We start from the raw sequence: 19,099 nt of genomic DNA, 5'->3' as shown, positions 1-19,099 counted from the left end.
TTGAGAATTTATATTGCCCTAAGGCACAACTGCAAACCTGCTAAGGGATGGCCATTTATCTAAACTGAAATGCCAAGCAAGAAGACTGAGATCCACACCTCAGATGGGAGAATCTGTTGGCAGGATGAGTATTAATCATCCTTTAATCATCCATTAATCTGTCCTTTGTGGAAGAGTGGCAAGATCAAAGCCTCTCCTGAAAAATGCCAAAGGAAGCCAAAAGTTATGGGTCATGGCAGCTTGCCAACTAACCTTTAAGGGACACAACAAACTTTTGGAAGATGGGGAGGCAATCTGTTTGTATGAAATCAAAATTGATTCTTTTGTTTTGGCTAACATGTAACACACAACATAGAGGAAAACTAACACTAACTAACACAGAACTATATCTAATTGATATATGTTCACAGATGCCTTGTATCTAGTCTGACTGAACTTTAACAATCTTGCAGAGATAATTTGGGCAACAATTCTAGTAGACGTTCAAGGGTGGTGGAGACCGTAAAGATGGAGATGGGAGTCCAGGGGCTGGTCTGTGGAAAACAATTTCCCTCTCAGGACAATACAGTCTAAAAACGTAAAAGTCTAAATGACTTGAAGCTCTGCAAAGTATTATCACAGGGAGGCTGAACGCAGATGTACAAACACTTTTGGATACCAACTTGAAAACAATGTGCCATTTGAATTCCACTACATTAGTATATTGTATTTTGCCTTGCTATCTCACATAAAATACTCTTGAGTTTTTGGCTGCAGTGTTACAAAGTGTAAAAAAGTTCAAGGGCTATGAACACATTTGCAAATTGCTGTAAATATATATTTATTTTTCTAATCAAATAAGTACAGCTGAGTAGAGTACATTTTAATGTCTGTTGTAGCTTTCATTTAGTCATGTAGTTTTACTTGGATTTATCTCACAAGTGTAGAGGGGTGGAAAAACAAGTTGTTAGTAAACAAAACCAAGAAGTAAGAAAATAGGCACCCCAACATAATTTTTCATTTTGTATCTTTAATTTCTCATCGTAATAAGTTCTGTAGTGTTATTCTACACATGGCCGCTAGGGGCGCTGACGCGTTAGTGACCAAGAAAAGATTGAGCTCACCAGAAGAATAAATCTTCCTGTCGAAGGTAAAAGGAGCTCAACGTGTGTGTCTCGTCTTTTCTATATCGCAGGTCAGTAAAAATGTATGTTGATGCATAAATGTGGTGTCCAAGAATTACGAGGTTATAGACTCGAGAGTCAACTGGTGGGTCACTTTGTACAGCTTTGGATGGACATTGTGTAGAAAACGGGACGTATTTCTACGTGGCTAATGCGAGCGAACATTGTACACGTGTTGAGCTAGCTGAGAAACAGTTGAAGGACTAGAGATTGAGTTCATTTTGAACTTATTGTATTTTTCACTTTTGAAACGGTAAAAGATATTTTTCTGGTGTCTTTTCTTTATGGGTTATTTCAATAACACAGAAACAATGTTGTCAAACTCATTGAATAAATGGTTGCATGAAGAGACAGTATTAACGGAGCAGTTTGTAGTTTTTTGTGTAAGAGATAAAATACTGTAATGTTGTTAAAACAGTGGATACAGTTAAAAGCTACATTGCTTAAATATTAAAGTATATGTTGTGCAAAAATAAAAATTGTAAAAGCTATTAAAATAGTTAAAAACAAATCCATATATTTTTATTTTGACAGTTAAAAATATAAAAGGTCTGAGGAAAAGGGACAAGATATTTGAGTTAAAACAAAACTAATTGGTTTGGATAGTTAAAAGCTATCTAAAATATTTTGTCATTCAATAAAATTCACGATGGAGCATGTTAAAATAATTCTTGTTGGGTTTAAAGGGATATTGCAGTCATTTGTAATGTACTGAATCGAAGGGTTATTTGTTGAAGTTATACAGTGATACCTGAAGTATTTGATATGAAGTATTGCATATGTAGTGTTGTATATGGAGTACGGTCATCAAGAGAAGAATAAATCTTCCTGTTGAAGGTAAAAGGAGCTCAACGTGTGTGTCATCTTTTCTATATCGCAGCATCACACGTTGAGGGAAGATCATCTACTACATTAGCCTCAGCCATCCGAGGTTGCAGGGTAACACAAGCATCCCAAACAACACAACTGTTAGCAGATTTAGTGGGAAAAATTAATTTGCAGACTTATATTAATATTAGGTAATATTACAAACAAAAGATGCCTCTAGGATCTCTTAAATTAAACTCAAAGCAACATTGCGTCTCTATGTTAATTAATTAACATATCACAGTAGCACTGATGGTGGTTGTAGTGGCTGACAGCTCTGCATCTGTTATTGTCCCAGCTACAGATGGATGGATGGCTGAATAGATGGATGGATGGATCTCTTGCCTTTTTAATATAAAATATTTTTGACTCCAATTGAGTTGTGCATTTGGGGGGTTACCTCAAACCCTCCATATACACAACTACAGCCAAACCTTGAGGTTTTAATTTCTTAAATTACTTTGTGTCCTTAAAAACGTGAAGCAATCTAGCAGCAGTGATCTATTTGTGGTCAAAAAAGAGGTGGAGGTGTGGCTTCATACCTGACATCTCAGCTGGCGTACGGCATTCCTCTCGAGCTAGCTTCAGCCAACAAGCAGAGGAATGCACACAGTCTGCTCTAAGTGGATTTGAGCAAAGGTAATAAATTTTCTGTGTGTGAGCAATGGGCAGAGTTTTGTATGACGATGAAGCGTTCAGGCTTGCCTTGGAAGGAACAATGTCACTGAAGTAATGAGCTGGCTTTGAGCGTTTGTTATTTCAAAAGGCATTTTTCCTCTTCAAGGTGCAATCGTCATGCAGTTGTGGACTGTGCTGTGGCATGTTGTGCTCACGGAGAGGGGTGGAGAGGGATTTAGGTGTTCCTTAATATTCTGCCAGTCAGTGAAAACAACAAGACTCCAAATATAGCATAATGGGAGATGATGACTCTTTTCATTTTTAGTAAGGATTGCTTATGCATACATTTCATAGATACAGTAGGTGACAAAAGTATTCACGCTGCTTGAACCTACTAGTCCACTAGCAAAATGTTCATCATCTCCTTGGGTTAGGGGATGGGAAGACGGATGGTTTTAAATACAGGGTCATTCAGGAATACAATCTTGCAAATGATTTGATCCTGGAATGGAGGTTCAACCTCCACACAAGGCCCTGAATGTACAGATAACATCCTCTAGCTTAGCTTGTGACACAATAAGGTTCATGTTTTCAGTCTTTGGATGTGCAAAGATGAGAAAAGTAAACCTAAAAGGACTTGTAGCCTCAAAAGTTCAAATATTTTTATACTGCAAATTATATTGCCCAAGTTCTTAGTTTATCATTTTCTTGTATTTATGGGTGGTTTGTTTCGATCCTGTTTCTGCCTGTGTCCATTTTAATCAGTTAGCCACTGTTGTTTTTATTTTACAGCGTTAAACTTAACTGTAAGATGTTACCAGCACATCTCTCCTCTTATCCACTTCTATCTGATTTTCCTCTGTTGTGTCTCTCCTGCTTCCTCTAATGCTTATGCTGTGAACTTGTAATTTTGGATTTTCTCTGCCTACATTTGTTTCTATTTGTGATTTTTGGACTTTTTTTAAAATGAAACTTCACCTTTTCAGACGATTCTGCGTCCTGCCTGTGTCCGGGTCCATTCCAACAATTAAAGATGACAGTAATTCTGGCAAAGGTTGAGTCAAAGTTTACTTTCAGAAGAGCTGAAAACGAACAAAATGCAACAACTTTTGGACTTTTATTTGCAAAAATGTAGGAGAATTGTTTTTGTTTACCACCACAATACAACTAGGGGATATTTTATGTCGGTCTATTTCTTAATCTACCAGTAAATGAGATTAAATTTGCTTTTATGAAAAGCAAAAAATGTGGGAAAAGTCTTTATACTTATCCAAGTATTATGTGATATTAACACAGCAAGCTTTGAAAGTTTTGTACTTTAACTGGACTATAATGTTGGAACTTTTCACTATGTAGATGCCCCATCTCAGAGCATGACAGAATCAGCAAGAGGAAACATGTAAATGAGGTACTAGCACATCTTAAAACCTGATAACTCTTTCTTTTTTGTTGTTTATTAGGCAAAAATCCGTTAACACTGAGGGGAAACAATCACACTCACCAGGTTTTTAAGTAGCTGTTATTAGGTTCCTGTCAGTGAGCAGAAACATCTAATCTTTCTAATAAACCAAGAACACATGAACCTACTAAACCCCTGAGGCTATTTAAAGCAAACTTCTGTATTTTGCCTGCACCTTATGTCTGTTGACTGTTACCACTTGATCAGATGATTATACCATGAGACACACTTCATATCTGTTTGTATAATCAGACAGGTGTAAAGCAGCACATGTTCTTCTTACTATTAGACAGTCTGTTTACCTAACCCCTGAAAGTAATCAGCTTTTGTGTTTGACTGAATCTTGTGCCGTCTGCTGTAGCAAGAATCTAAAGTTGTAATTAGCTGTGTACTTCGGTGTGGGAAGATTAGCTTCATGCAAATCCTCCCCCATGTGAAACTTCCAATGTGCAAAAACAGCAAGAGGGGTTGGCAGTCAGCTCTGACAGACTGCTCCCTGAATTTTTGCAAAATTCAGGGAGTCCAAACATCGGCCGACAGCGTTCACCGCACACAGAGAAAGTTTTCAGAAAGCATGTTCACAAGCATACAGTCAACTCTAGTCATCCATGCTGTGACGATACCTCTGTCAGTGTGGCCCTCTCATGTGAAATTACTGTCATAGTTGGCGAGATGACTCTCTTCAGGTGATAAAAGAGGTGTTGATACAGAAGCACCTGGCAGCCCTCGCTTCTCCAGACAGATTCTGCTCTCACCCAAATCTATCAAACCGCATACAGGGCCATAGATTAGTCTAGTTAGCTGACATTGTGAATTTCAAAGCTTGCTTCTTGTGCACCGCAAAAATATTAGCTTTGTTGATACAACTTAGATTAATCACAAATTCATCCGAAGGGGTTGCAGCGGAGTGGGTGGGTGGAGGTGGAGGGTGTGGGTGTTCACACTATCTCCGGCTTCTCCTCCGCAGATCTCGCGCTCAGTTGGGTTTTTCCTGAATATGTTGCTCAAGGCGTGTTTTTTGGAAGGGCTTTGATTGATTGCCGGGATTTAGGAAGGAATCTCACACAATTTAACACAAATCATGAAGGACTGCTAAAATAAACCAGGTTGAAGCTGGATGTGGGCTGCATTTGGAGTTTTCTGCAGTTTGTAACAGTGGGGATGGCTCTGTCGGTGACACTGACTGATGTGGCAACTTAGTTTTGAATGATGTTTGTGTAAAAACTTTGGAGTGTATTGTATAACAATGACATTCAGACAAAAGATTATGATCTTCTGAGAAGAACTTTCCAGCATTTACATAGGGCCTTCCAAGGGTCTTTATTCCCATTCTACATTTTAGCACATTATAACCACAAGCTTTTTGCATTTTCCTGGCATTTTATGTGACAGACCAACACAAAGCCACACATACAGTAGTTCAGTTCAAGCTCAACAGATTGCAGATTGGCTCAAGCATCACTTTTCAAGTGTTGCTGCAGAATTTTTAGATTCAGGTCTGGACTTTGACTGGGTCATTCCAACTCATAATTGGAAAGTAAACTTCCACCCTAGTCTCACTAGTCTAACAAATTCTATTCCAAAATATTTCACTCAATCCATCTTCACATCAACTCAAACCAGCACAAGTAAGGCATACCCACTGCATGATACTACTGCCACCATGTGTCACTCTGTCCATAATATGCTCAAAGTGCACAGTGCTAATTTTCTGGCTCTATTGCTTTGCACCAAGGAGGTGTAGGGTCTTTCTACATTGGAGTTTGGATGTTCTTCTCCTGTATGTGTGGGTTTTTTCTGGAACTGTCCAGAAACTGGCATGCTAATTTAATTTTTTTTTTTTTAATAGAACATAGGACTGGGTCTGAGTGTGGATGGTCATTTGTCCTGTGTGTCTCTGTGTCCTGTGATAGACTGATGACCTGTTCAGGGTTTACCCCGCTTCATGGTCAATTACTACTGGAGGTAGACACCGGCCCCCCACAACCCTGCAGAGATAAGTGGTTCTAGATGACAGATGAATGGACTAAAGTTAACCCACATTTTCCTCAGTAGTCCATGTTTTCTTTCCTGTCATGATATCCACACCACTCTAAGACTTAGCAATTCAGTTACTGTATTGTCTAATTAAAGTAAAGACTAGCCTGGAAGGGCTCCACCGCTCCGAGAGGTTCTTTGTGACATAAGCTTAGAAAGTTATGAAAGTAATAAATGTTGTTGACAAACTCTTCTGGATAAATAAATCTTGTATGGGTTTTTAAATTTGTTTCAATGATGTCCAACATTGTAGTGGGGCACAATGAACAGGTGAATAATTTACTTTCCTTAACATCAGTATTTCTTTTTTAATCCAATCACAAAGTAAAATAACTTCAACTTCTGTTTGTTTGGTCCAAGACCAGTTTCACTGGATCTGTAGGAATTCAAATAAAAAAGTTTAAAGACTGCTCAGCTCAAGCAGAGGAAAATTAGTCACAAATGCATTTAAAAACCTTCTTGGACAAATTGTTTCTTAACATCACTGCAGCCCATGAGGGATGCAGGACTTACAAGTAGTCAAGACAGAATAACCTCCAACCCTTACCTTCAAAGATGGCACTTTCAAACACTTAGGTAATGTTAATAAATATTATAGTGATTGCTTTTGACAAATTTTGTAATACTCATGTAGCCCTGAAACCATTGATCCTGTTGAGTTGGGAAGAAGAACATGTGAAATATAATGACTGCAAATGTTGCATAAAAAAGTCCATTGAGCCTGCACATATTGATATTGTCATAATATGTTTAATTGCAGCACCCTATTGCAGGAAGAAAGCAGGTTGGTTTTACTTAGAAAAAAAAACACTTAAGTACAGGGAGAGTCTAAAATAATATAGCAAGGGACCCAGGGTGTTTTTATACAGGATGTTAACAGGAGGATCTGACTCAGAGCTGGGCAACTGGGAAATATTTATGCAGGAGAGTTGATGTCTGAACAAGCGAAGGTTGTTGGGTGGTTAGTTAGAAATTTGGGTGCAGCTGTGAGGGAAGGCAGATTCCTAATTAGACTCACACTCCTTACTGGTTGGTGGCAGTAATGTATCATATTATTGTTTGCCAAACACCACTAAAATCAAGAAAAATGAAGGTGAAGAAGAGTAGCTAAAGTTGAACTGAAGAACTGGGAGAAATTGCTCCAAAATCCCCAGGTAACTTGGGAAACATACCAGAATCATGACAGATATTGTGATAAATATTAGTTTATTGTGAAACTTTTCTTGGTGAATGTGCGGATGTATCATAAGGTCTCTATTTTTGCACATGAAACTGAACATAGCCCTTTGAGATGTTAAAAGCTTAAGATATTGCTTTAAAAAACTAACCCTGTAAAAACTTCTCCGCAGCTTAATCTCCAAGATAAAAGGTGCGGAATAAGCAAACAGTATGAATACAGTTGCAAGGTGCTTTGCAAAAATCTAACGAACATTAGGTTTGCATGTTCCATAACCTCTCACCTTCTTCTGTGTTTCATTGTTTTTCTGTTCCAAGCTGCACATTCATACATGCACACCAAGACACTTATTTTGTCTTTCAAATGTGGCCAAAACCCCTGAGGAACCCAAGCTATTTTTCATGCAATTACAAAAAGAACCTGTCCGACTGGCTTTCAGGTAGCTTGCGAGAAGAGGGATAAAGTCCTTTCTTACACCAGATACTTTTAGTAAAAAGATAATTTCACAGTTTTTCATTTTCAAGCTCTGGTCCAATGTTGTCGATGCCTCTGATGGTTCTCAGAGGTGTGCCACTGCACCAGCTGGTTGAGCAGCATAAGTGAGGGCCAAGTAATGTCTCACCTTCTAATACTCCTCACTTATGCATCTTAATATTGTCAGGTAAAGCCTAGCACAATCAACATAAAATTGAACAACCCCTTTCCCAGAGATCTATTTAATCATTGTAAACATTTAAATCTTGCACGTTGAAGTTTCCAGCCTAAACGTTCATGCATGTGACAACAGCAGTGGAATGTTTTCCACTACTGAAGCACACAGATATATCATCCTATGACCCAACCCTGACAACTACAGTCTGCTGCAAAGAGGGACAGTGGTAGATAGGAATTTCCCCCGGGGACACATCAGCGCAGACTCGGTGAACTGACGCTGCTTTGGGATGTAAGAGCGAGTCTGCAGCAGCTCTGAGGTAATGTTTGTCTCTGACTCTCCTCAAGATAAACCTGTCATTACAGATCTAACAAACCTGTCACTTTTTCTGACTCTCTTTTATTTTGTCGTTTAGAAAAAGTCCAGGAAAAGTTAGTCAAACTTAATGAGAAGTGTGTGATCTAATGAGGCATGAGAGAATCTTTAGGTCTGATTTGATCTCATCCCTCCTTTGTTCTTCACTCTGAGTAACAGTAAATTATGTAGTTGCTTAAAAAGCAGAGCAAAATATCCCCTTAATGCCTCATGACTCATATTAAATCACTCATATTTCATCATGGGAGGCATGTTTTTTCCTTCAAGTGTTAATTTATGAATCCACAGCAAACCATTGACATCCAAACAACCCAAAAGCTACCAGCGATGCCTTTTTGTTTACCTCTTGCTTTGTTTTCTGCTTAAGCACAACATGTTTATTTAACAGTGGCAGGAAATCAGGAGTGGGTGCTCTCTGCTTTACATGGTTGCAGCTTTCTGATATGTATGCTGCATGAGTCACCTGTATATTTCAGAACCAGCTCCTCTGCACTGATTTGTGTTTTGGTTTTCCAGCCAGCAACCATAAAAATTTTAATCAGTCTTGTTATCGCATGAAAATATACTTTTGTGTCACAGAGTTTAAATATTAGAGAGAAAAAACATTAGCTTAGATAAAACCAGACTTTGGATTCTTTGAGTTGAAAATTTATCACTGTTTTGACCAGTGATTTTACATTAAATTAGATTGTATAAAAAAGCAACTATTTACTGATAAGCTTGTGAAAATAAACGTTTGCATCGTTGTAAATTTGTGTGTTGGCACTGTGATGGACTGTCTATCTCGTCCAGGTTGCACCGTGACGTTTTCATCACAGTTTGACCTACAAATTTGTCATTTCAAAATTAAATATGAAACAGTTTTGCCCTTCGTTGTTCACAGTAAAACACCTTCAGACATGAAGGACTTTTTAACATACACATCTACCATCATGAGCATGAAAAGCACAGTAAATCTGAACATTTAACAAACCATTTGTATTGTTTTTTTCTTTAAATTCTCCTGACTAAACTTCAGAATAATTTGAAAGTAAGAATTTTGAGTTGCAATTTGTTGTGACTTTTCTCTATTTGAAACAGGGACAACATTATACCTTCAAGCTCCAAGGTATCACAATAACTTTCGGTTGAAAATCTCTTGGTGAATTGCAGAGAAACAATATAATCAAAGAGATTTGTGTAACTCCACAAATTGTGTCTATTTTTCAACAATCAGAATGTTCTGTGGCAAAGTTTCAGCAAGGGTAGATACTCATTACTTTTCATTATTCCACTCACTTTGTGCAATCCATTACAGGCAATCCATGCCTGTTCATCTAAACATACAGGCTTGACAAGGTGAGCATTAACCAGAGAAGTAGTCAAGAGTTTAAAGATAACTCTGGAGGAGCTTCAAAGGTAAATAGCTCAGGTGAAATAATTTGTAAGGAAAAACATTACACATTTTACAAGTGTGACTTCCATGGAACATGAGTAAGAAGAAAGTCGGTGGTTACAAAGCAAACATCTAAAGTTAGGATCTCTGATGAGGCCAAAGTTGTCCTTTTTTTGGCCTACACTTAAAGTGCTTTGGGTTGAGAAATACTGATGCTGCACATTGCATGGAACACATCACCGTCATAAAATAGGGCAGCAGCAGTATCATGCTCTGGAGATGTTTGCAGTATCATGCTATGGAGATGTTGTTCAGACCTGATAGGAAAATGGAAAAAGTAAAGTTTCAAGAAAACTTGTTAGAGGTTTCAAAACAATTTGAGACTGGGTTAGAGGTTCACCATACATTAGAACAATGACTGTAAACATTCAGTCAGCATCTCGGTGGAAGTGTTTAGATCAAAGAAAAGTTCATGTTAGAATGAGTAATACTTCAAAATAGTTTAAAAACACTTTCTGTCCAATTTGACACAGCTCCCCTCACCTCCAATCACCTCCCTCCGATATTTTTACATTGTGACCTAACTTATTTTAGCTGCTGTAACTCGACACATGAAAACGGTTTTTTAATGAGGTCATACAGGTAATTTGTCTTTCATTAGATCTGAAGATTTCTTCACTTTTCTGCAAACTAACTGCAATCTGACTTTGTTGTACCGCATTCAAGAGAAGTGCTGCTGATAATAGAACCCGACTTCAGAAAATCCAAACTATCCCTTTAAGGTAAAGACAGGCTGCGTAAGATCTTTGATGGGATTCACAGTGATTTAAAGGAGCATTCCGGCCTGCCTTTAAAGGCTTTAGGAATATTAAAACAGAGAAAAGTAATGTGTCTCAGGAAAGAGGTTAAACAAACTTTAACTGTTACTTTGAAAAGCCGCCTTTTAAGGTGTGCAGCATTTAATCAACACATAATCTGAGCGCCCGATGTGATACTTTTTTTTTTGTTTTTGGATTGACTTGAAGCAGGTATATGGAGGGCCCTCATAGCTGCTCCCCCAGCCCCCTCCCCACACCACTTCCATATCACCCACACACACGCACACTAAATGTCACCTGAGCTAAGCTTACAGTAATCCTCCGACGTCCCAGGCGTTCTGACACGGGATGTTTTGAGCAATAACACCAAACTCACTACAACCCTGTAAGACTCAGAGGCGCTTAGGATATATCACCGATCATCATCCGGCGTCATATGCCCGTCAGGTGTGATGCTAACCTGCCCCTTCCAGGGAAAAATCAGAAGATTGCTTCTCTTCTGATTTCGCAATCCACTTGTTTCTGTATAAACCTCAGTCTTACAGGTGATAAAACACCTTTAAACAAGAACATAAACAGAACTGACACAAAACTAGAGCCTCAGAGGATACTGTTTATCAGACAATCAATGAATCAGTCATTGCTGTCTGTGTTTCAGTTCTTTATTTCTTTCAAAGTCAGCCAGGTAAAGGTGCACAAACAAGCTGCTGGGAAGTAAACATTCAGCGTGAATTGATGGTGTCATAACTTCGACGTTCCTGACAAGTGGTTGAGTTCAGAGGGAGTTGCAGCGAATTCTCTCCGAGCATCTCGCAGCCTGTCCGGACACGCTCCCAAATGTATCATTGCAGAAAGCCATGAAACAATTTGAGCTGATGCTGCCAGTTTAAATAACTAAACAGTGTGGTCAGAGCTATTATATCATTAATCTTCTCACTCTCTCCACTCATTCTTTGCCAAGCTATGGAAACACCCTCAGCTCCCACCAAAACGAGGTAAGAAGATACCTGAAAGTACTTCTTTTGATATGTATCCCACTATGCAGGTGACAAAAAAGTGTTTTGAAGCCTGTGCCACATTTTCATCCATGCTATCTTCATTGTATTCCTTTGCTACTGGACTGAAATGCATATTCCAGAAAAGACTTTGAAGCTGCAAGACAATTTGCAGAAAAGCCACTGTGTACATTTGCAGTTTATTGTAAAAGTCGGAACTTTTACATTTTTTTGCATGTTACATTCAGTCTTCTCTGTACTTTATTGGGATTTTATAAAATAGACCAACACAAAGCAGTGCATAATTGCAAAGTGGAAGTGGAAGGATACGCAATGTTCAAGAAACACGAGAACCTATTTATAAAAGCAGTCAACGGGCTTAATGTCACTCTGGAGGAGCTGCAGAAATCCACTGCTCAGATTTGAAAATTGGTTGACAGAAAAACTGTGCTGCACAAATGAGCAAACATGTAGAAGGAAGTGGGTGATTCAGGTGAAACCAAAATTATCTGTTTTAGCTTACGGCTCTGACATGTTTAGGATAATTTGATACATGACATGCTATATATCCTTTTCTGTACAACTAATGGGCGAACAAATCTATTAGGATAAAACAAGAAAAAAACAATAAAGGTGCAATAGCTCCTTTTTCATCTACTTTCAGCATTTCAGCATATTTGAAATGACTGAGAATCTGAATAACCTGAGATGAATTTCATCTGTCCTAGCACAAGTTTTCTGAGTTATGTTCATTGGTATCCTTCAGCAAAAGCCATGGTTTCCAGAGACGCTTCAAGAGATCCAAAAGATCTAATTATATGTCAGTCAGAAAAGCAGGGACTTTCTCAAAAGAATCCCTTAGCCACATCCAGGTATGCTGGTGGCAGCATCATGATCTGGGATCACTTTCTTTCAGGTGAAACTGGGCGCTCTGTTTAGGTAGATGAAAATATATGCAAGATAAAAATTAAGTTTTGATGCAAACCTTCTGGTTGGAGCTGTGGTGCCCAGCTGTGTTCCTCAGCACCAACTGCTTATGCACAACTTATTCAGAGCCTGGTAATCACCCTTTTTTCAAAGTCAACTGTGTGGTGGCAGCAAAACACCTTTAAAAGTTATAAAATTTTATCAACGTGTCATTTTTTTATATCACAGAAGACTGCTGTGTGCTTTTCAAACACACAACAGTCTGCATACTTCTGATAGCCATATTATTTTCTCAATTGATGGAAAAGTGGATGTAGCTAAATACAGGGCAATCCTTGAAGATAACCTCATACAGAGGACAAAAGTCTTCAGCAGTAGCACGCAGAATGGCCTAGTAAAAGCCCAGACTATATTCTAAATGAAAATATGTGGCAGTAGTTGCTGTTAACAGTCAATCTAACTGAGCTGGAACTAATGTTTCAAATACTAGATGATCATTTTAGTATGTTGATGTACAAAGCTGCTAGAGACATTTCCCCCCAAAAGACTTTGGTTGTTCTAAAATGTACTGAACACATCTGTATACCACAACATTTAGATTTTTCTACTGCAGTTGTCTGAAAATAATTAGCAATTTTTCTTCTACTTTATTCATTACTTGATTTATCACAGAAAATTGCAATAAAATACGATTTAAGTTTAAGTTTGCAACATCAGAAAATGGGAATGGGTTCGTGGGGCACACTTTTGTTTACTGTCTGTTTTTGTGTATGGATCACAAACCCAGCTCACAATGTGTTTAATTACATACACAGTTCTTGACACTGATGTCATCAGGTCTAATAACCACTTATATGGGAGTTTTATGTCTGTGGCTCCCTGTAAATAACAGCCAGTGTTGGCTGTAAACAAGCCCTCCGTCTGATGGGTGATATCTTAGGTCATTTCGCTCATTCATCCAAACAAAATATTTTCCATTGTCAACCTTTCCCTCACTATGCATCACTATTAAAGTCTAAGCCCACTTTAAAAAAGGCTGATGTGACAGTTGTGGGTAAAATGCACCAAGTGACCTCTGAGCAGCGCAGGTCGCCTGGTGACAGTGGTAGATGAGGCCGTGACAGTGCTAGATGATCCTCCAGTTCAGGACAGGGTCAGAGGTGTTTCGGTGGGGCAGGGGAAAACAGCTAGATCCTCCACGCCGAGGTCAGCCTCAGTGATGGTAATGAGATAACAAAAAGGACAAAAGTGAGATGTGACTAATGGAGCAGTGAAGGGGAGCTTACTTTCACACATCTCCGCGGATTGCCGAGGCGCTTTATACCTACAGTATGCTGATTTATGGTTATTGTAACGTTATATTGCACTCATTGTCTTTCCAAAACAGAGCCAAGGCATTATAAATGGTGTTTTTTGGTTAGGCTATTCATGAGTGAGTGTCTCCTGTTTTTCTTGTGAAATCCAGAATGAAAGCCTGATGGACAGGGACTTTAAAAATTGCGCCAGACAATAGCAGACACCCTGCAGGGATTTTGGCAGGAAGTCTTTAGACTTGTTCCTCCTTTGCATTAAAAACTGACGCTGTCATGAACTGACAGCGATATGATTAGGAAACAAACTCCTCTGTGAAGTTGAAGTAGAATCCCCGGCTTCATGTGTCCACCCAGCTTTTCTCCGGGGAAGCGCAAAAAATACAATCTGATCCATGATCTGATGTCACCTGCAACTCTTGAGGAGGAAACAAAAGCAGCAGCGGCATTGTCAGCTGGCACAGATACCACAGTGATCGCTTCCACCATAAATCACCGCTCTTCAAAAGGATTGGTGTCTGGTGACAGGATGAGCAGGCCAAACAAAGCAGAGTTCGCTGTGACAGAAACTCATAAAGCGAAGGCGGCCTTTCGTATTGCGTGAGTTGAGGGTTTCTGTTGAGAACGCAACTGCAGAGCAACGCAAGAGTGAGATTTTAAGGAAAATGGGCTACAAGGATCCTGACAAACAGGTTTTCCCCAACTGGAGGCAAATTATCTTAGCAGGTACAACATACATTAGTTATAAAATTGAAGGTGGTGCATGTCAACATTGATTTTACTGCTTTTGCTCTTCCATACAAGTCAGATTTATAAAGTATGTGATCGATTATTTTTACCTGAGCTGTTTATGTATGCAGTTACAATTACACCTACACTTACACCTACAGTTAGAATGAAACTCCTGGCTGCTTCTCTGATTGCCCAGACTGTCAACTTAGGTGAACTGTATAGTGGTCTATTTTTTTTTAGCAATTACGACTGTAAAATATATTTGGTTGCACTGGGCTTTACTTAGGGCCACCAAGTACAAGCGCAAACCAGGCTTTTCAGATATTTATTTGTAAACACTTATCAAAAACTGTCTATTTACTTCTTAAAAAACAATTTAAATCCCAACACTTTGTGACTACGGTAACAAAAGGAAACTGTATTACTGATAAAACCTTCACAGAAAGTCACTTCAAAAAAGCTGAACTATCCCTTTAAGGCCACTGACAACACACTAAAGTGATTTGACCACGTGTTTACCTGTAAAATCAGATAGGTAGATAGGACCCGTGTGGATTTCTCTCTTGTGAGGAGTGGATATTGTCAGCTATCAGGAGCCTCCATCAAAGAGCCTCAAATGGCAGGCGGTTTTCAGAGAGTGCATGAATGAGCTCTGCACCCTTACAGTATCTCTGGAATCACATAAAGACAACCTTGTGCTCTGCAATTTAGTGTGCGAGCACTCAGGTGCTTGTGCATGTCTCAACCAGAGGAAAAACAAAAGTATGACTGACATAATCATGTGTCAGAAGATTTATGGTCAAGAGGGAGCAGAGGGGAGAGGAAAACTGGAGAGCATATTTTCTTGCTCCTCCTCCTACTTGGAATTATTGTCTTTAGCTCTGTCCACTTGTTAAACTGAAGCGTTGGAAGTTGCTTTAGCAGAATATGCACATAAACGGTAAAACTTTGTGCAACGTCTCACTGAAGACCTTGCACAAAGAATGACTTAACAGCTTTATTAAAGTGAAACTATGAATCATTTCCTTCATTGTGGCTGGTATTTTTATTATTTCTTTTTATAGATTTCCTGCAGAAAATTGAATCTAATGTGTGCATTTGTGCATATTTGTGCAGAAAATTGGATTAGGGAGACAGGACTCTTTGGTTTCAACAAATGCCAGCATCATCAGATGAATTTTTAACGTCAGTTATAAATCTGATCCACTCGCGCTGTCAGGCCTGATCTAATGATAAAACACAGAACAGGACGGATCTTGCTTAAATATGTTTTAAAGACTCATTGTCGGCTTTGATGCTAATTGCTGGCTGGAGCAGAGAGCTGGGCTGCCCTGATGTAACAGGGTCATGGGTGCAGATAGGGAAGCTGTGGCAGACCTCCAGCAATAACAAAGGGAGTGAGCCAGACTGCCGACCATAAATCTGCTGCTACCACCAATTTCCAGCTACCGCAGGTGATGGGGCCGAGGACGCGCGCTTGTGCGTCTGAGTGTGTCTCAATAAATAAAACTCCAAAGGGTAACGCAACCCTACTTCAGAGGAACAAGGATATTACACCCCTGAACGTGTTGGCATGGGCCTGGTCCTGTTTATGGAGAAACACGGCTAAGAGTATAATCAGAGTCCCAGTGATCCTGCAGGGTGTCTGACATGGGCTGAACTATCAAAGAAGGTGGCACTTTGTGGTTGTGACTCAACTGGGATGAAGTGGACTATGAGTGGTTGGGCTTTGCACCTGGCTGAGAAACACCACAGGTGGATTTTTGAATTTAACTCACCAACCACTTTATTAGATACACCTGCTTGATTGCTTGCTAATGTATACAGTGAATCAGCCAATAAAGCTGCAGCAATTCAATGTACTTAGGCATTAGGAAACAGTGAATACCAAGCATCAGAATGGTGGGTTATTGGTGCAAAGGTTGGTCTGAGTTTTGTAGAAGCTGATGATCTGCAGGGATTTTTAAACACAGAAATGCATCCTGTATTTATAGAAAATGGTTCAAAAAAAGAGGAGTTATCAATTGTACACTAGTGGTGTCAACATGCATACTGTGTTCATGCCAAAGAGAACATGTGAAACAAGTTAAAATATCCATTCATTAAAACTGGTGGAAGATTTCCTTTGACTGTACATAGAAAATTAAGGCAACAATTCATTCAGGCTCACCAAAAATGGACAATAGACAAGGTAAATGTTGGTTGGTCCAGTGAATTTATACTGCAGCTTCCTGGTATTTTGGATTATTTGTGCATTTGTCTTCATTAAAATCATCATCATTTCTCTCAGCTACTGGGTCCACTGCATCTGCCTCACCACTTCACACTGCAGCTCATGTCAATAAGACTGTTCATATTGGTGTCTGCAGTAGTGCTACACATTTCCAATGTGTGTATTAAAGCATAGTACATTAGAAAATGTAATATGCTATAAGTGTTTTTAGAGGAGACCTCAAGTATTCATAAATTTTATATTTTTGTGAGTGGCTATTTCACTCACTCCATCAATACTGTAGACCTAAATCCTTTTATGGCCACAAACGTCAGCAACTCCATAGTGGCCAAATCGCAACCCACCAACGATTTGTAAGGCGTAACCTCATAAGTAGGCCGGTTAGGGTCTATTGTTTTTGTTGTATTTATTTTTATTATTATTATTATTATTTATTTTTCAAAAAGAGACTTTTACTGCTATAAATAACAGGTGCAAATCCTTATAGGTAATCCAGAATTAGCAGACCTTGGGGGCAGCTTGTACAGAGAACAGCACATTAAAGGAATCAAAACAAAACTGGGATTTTAGGCTCTTTCTTTCAAAAGTAAATCACTGCAGGCGAAAGTTAATAGGAGATGAATAAAGGAGTCGATGCAACTGTCTGTGCACAAGATAATGTGATGCGAGTCCTTCACACAAAACCCTAGTTTAGCTTTAACCAGAAACTTTTGAACAGCTGCCTTTTCTTATACAAGCCTTTTGTATCAATATTATGAAAGCTGAAAGCTTTTGTCAGACAGACAAGCCTCTGCTATTATCCCTTCACGCCCTTTTCCCTTCTTACTAGGTAGATTATCACTGTCACTGACACACAATAAGGCTTATCTACTGTAAGTTAAAGTTGAATTCTCTGCTCAGTTTCACAAAACTGTTTTTTCTTTTGTGTGAAAAAAAAATCATATCCTATAAAAACCTGCACAGGTGAAAACTTTACAAGCTGCATTCATCGATCCAGGGTGATTACTAGGAGCAGGTTTTCCATCAACACCTTCGGGCCCCGGCTCCTCACTCCACTTCCAGTTCCCTGTGAGAGTGGAATCCGTAACGACTGTGGGCCTTAGCATCGTTAACATTTCCCTGACACGTCGGCCTGCCTCTCTTGGAGACCGCCCCGCATTTTCTCCACTATGCTGGAGTTGTTGTAGCAACTAGTGGCCCAGGAGTGAATGAAGCAGATGTACGAGTCATCTATCACCTGACAGCTTCCACTCCCCCGCCTGAGCAAGTCATCACTGTGACACGTCTGCCCCACCGGCCTCATCAATTACGGTGGTACCCTACCATTAGAGGACAAACACTCCTCTGCTTGGACACATTCAACTGCTTCCCAGTCTACAGGATGGGCCCTCAATTAAGCTTGAATAACTTTCCCCCTCTGAAAGAACGTCTCTCTTTTGGCCCGGCACTGAACACATTGTGCTTGCCTCCGAAAAGCTGATTTAACACCATGGTGACCACATAACACCGGATAACATTTATCTTTATCTTTTAATAAATGGTGGTGCAAACCAGAACACAGCGACTATTAACCAAGTATATTTTGGGTTTATGTTTCATTTTAATTTAACGCAATGCTAATTAAATGTTTTTTATTGACAACTAATTTTATTTTATTTTATTATATGAGGAAAATCTCTCTAAGTTCCTCTCCTAAAATCACTCATGAAATAACTAAAGTTATTTGTTTTGATTTATGATAACCATAAATGTGATTCGCACTGGCATGCTTATAAAAAAAAGGAAAACTAAACAACTCTTAAAATGCTTTTCTATCTGCAATATTGTTTGAGATTTAGATTTAGTTCTAATTTGACCATGTCATTATAGATTTCTCCTTAAGAACTATGGCAACAAAATTACATTTATTTTCATTTCTGGAAAATGCTCTTAACAATAAACCATTCGTTATTAAATTTTAAAAAAGGAATTTCCTCTGGGATACAAGTAACTTGTTTTATTGCAGAAGACATTTCTAATATATTAAATGGGGTCCATTTTAATGGCTGAGAGAACAAAAAATGTTCTGGTTTTCTCATTTTAGCTTGTTAAATGATTAATAAATGTGTTGCTGCAGAATTTCTTATACTTCTATATTTTGTGAGCACAACCAGTGCGAGAGAGACCAGTCTGACTTACGCAGGTTTACAGTTGAGCAGAACTTCAAAAATTCTTTAAAAAGAAAATGGTTACAAAAATCGACATAATGTCATTGATTCTTAGGGTTCTATTAGCAATTAGTATTATCAGCAAATATAATGGGGTTAGCATTAATAAGTATTGTATTACATGGAGATTAAGAATACCCTTCCAAAAGCTATG

Source organism: Xiphophorus couchianus, chromosome 1 (genome assembly GCF_001444195.1).
Source record: "Xiphophorus couchianus chromosome 1, X_couchianus-1.0, whole genome shotgun sequence".
In the NCBI taxonomy this organism is placed as follows: domain Eukaryota; kingdom Metazoa; phylum Chordata; class Actinopteri; order Cyprinodontiformes; family Poeciliidae; genus Xiphophorus; species Xiphophorus couchianus.
Note: the sequence above shows the minus strand (reverse complement) of the source record.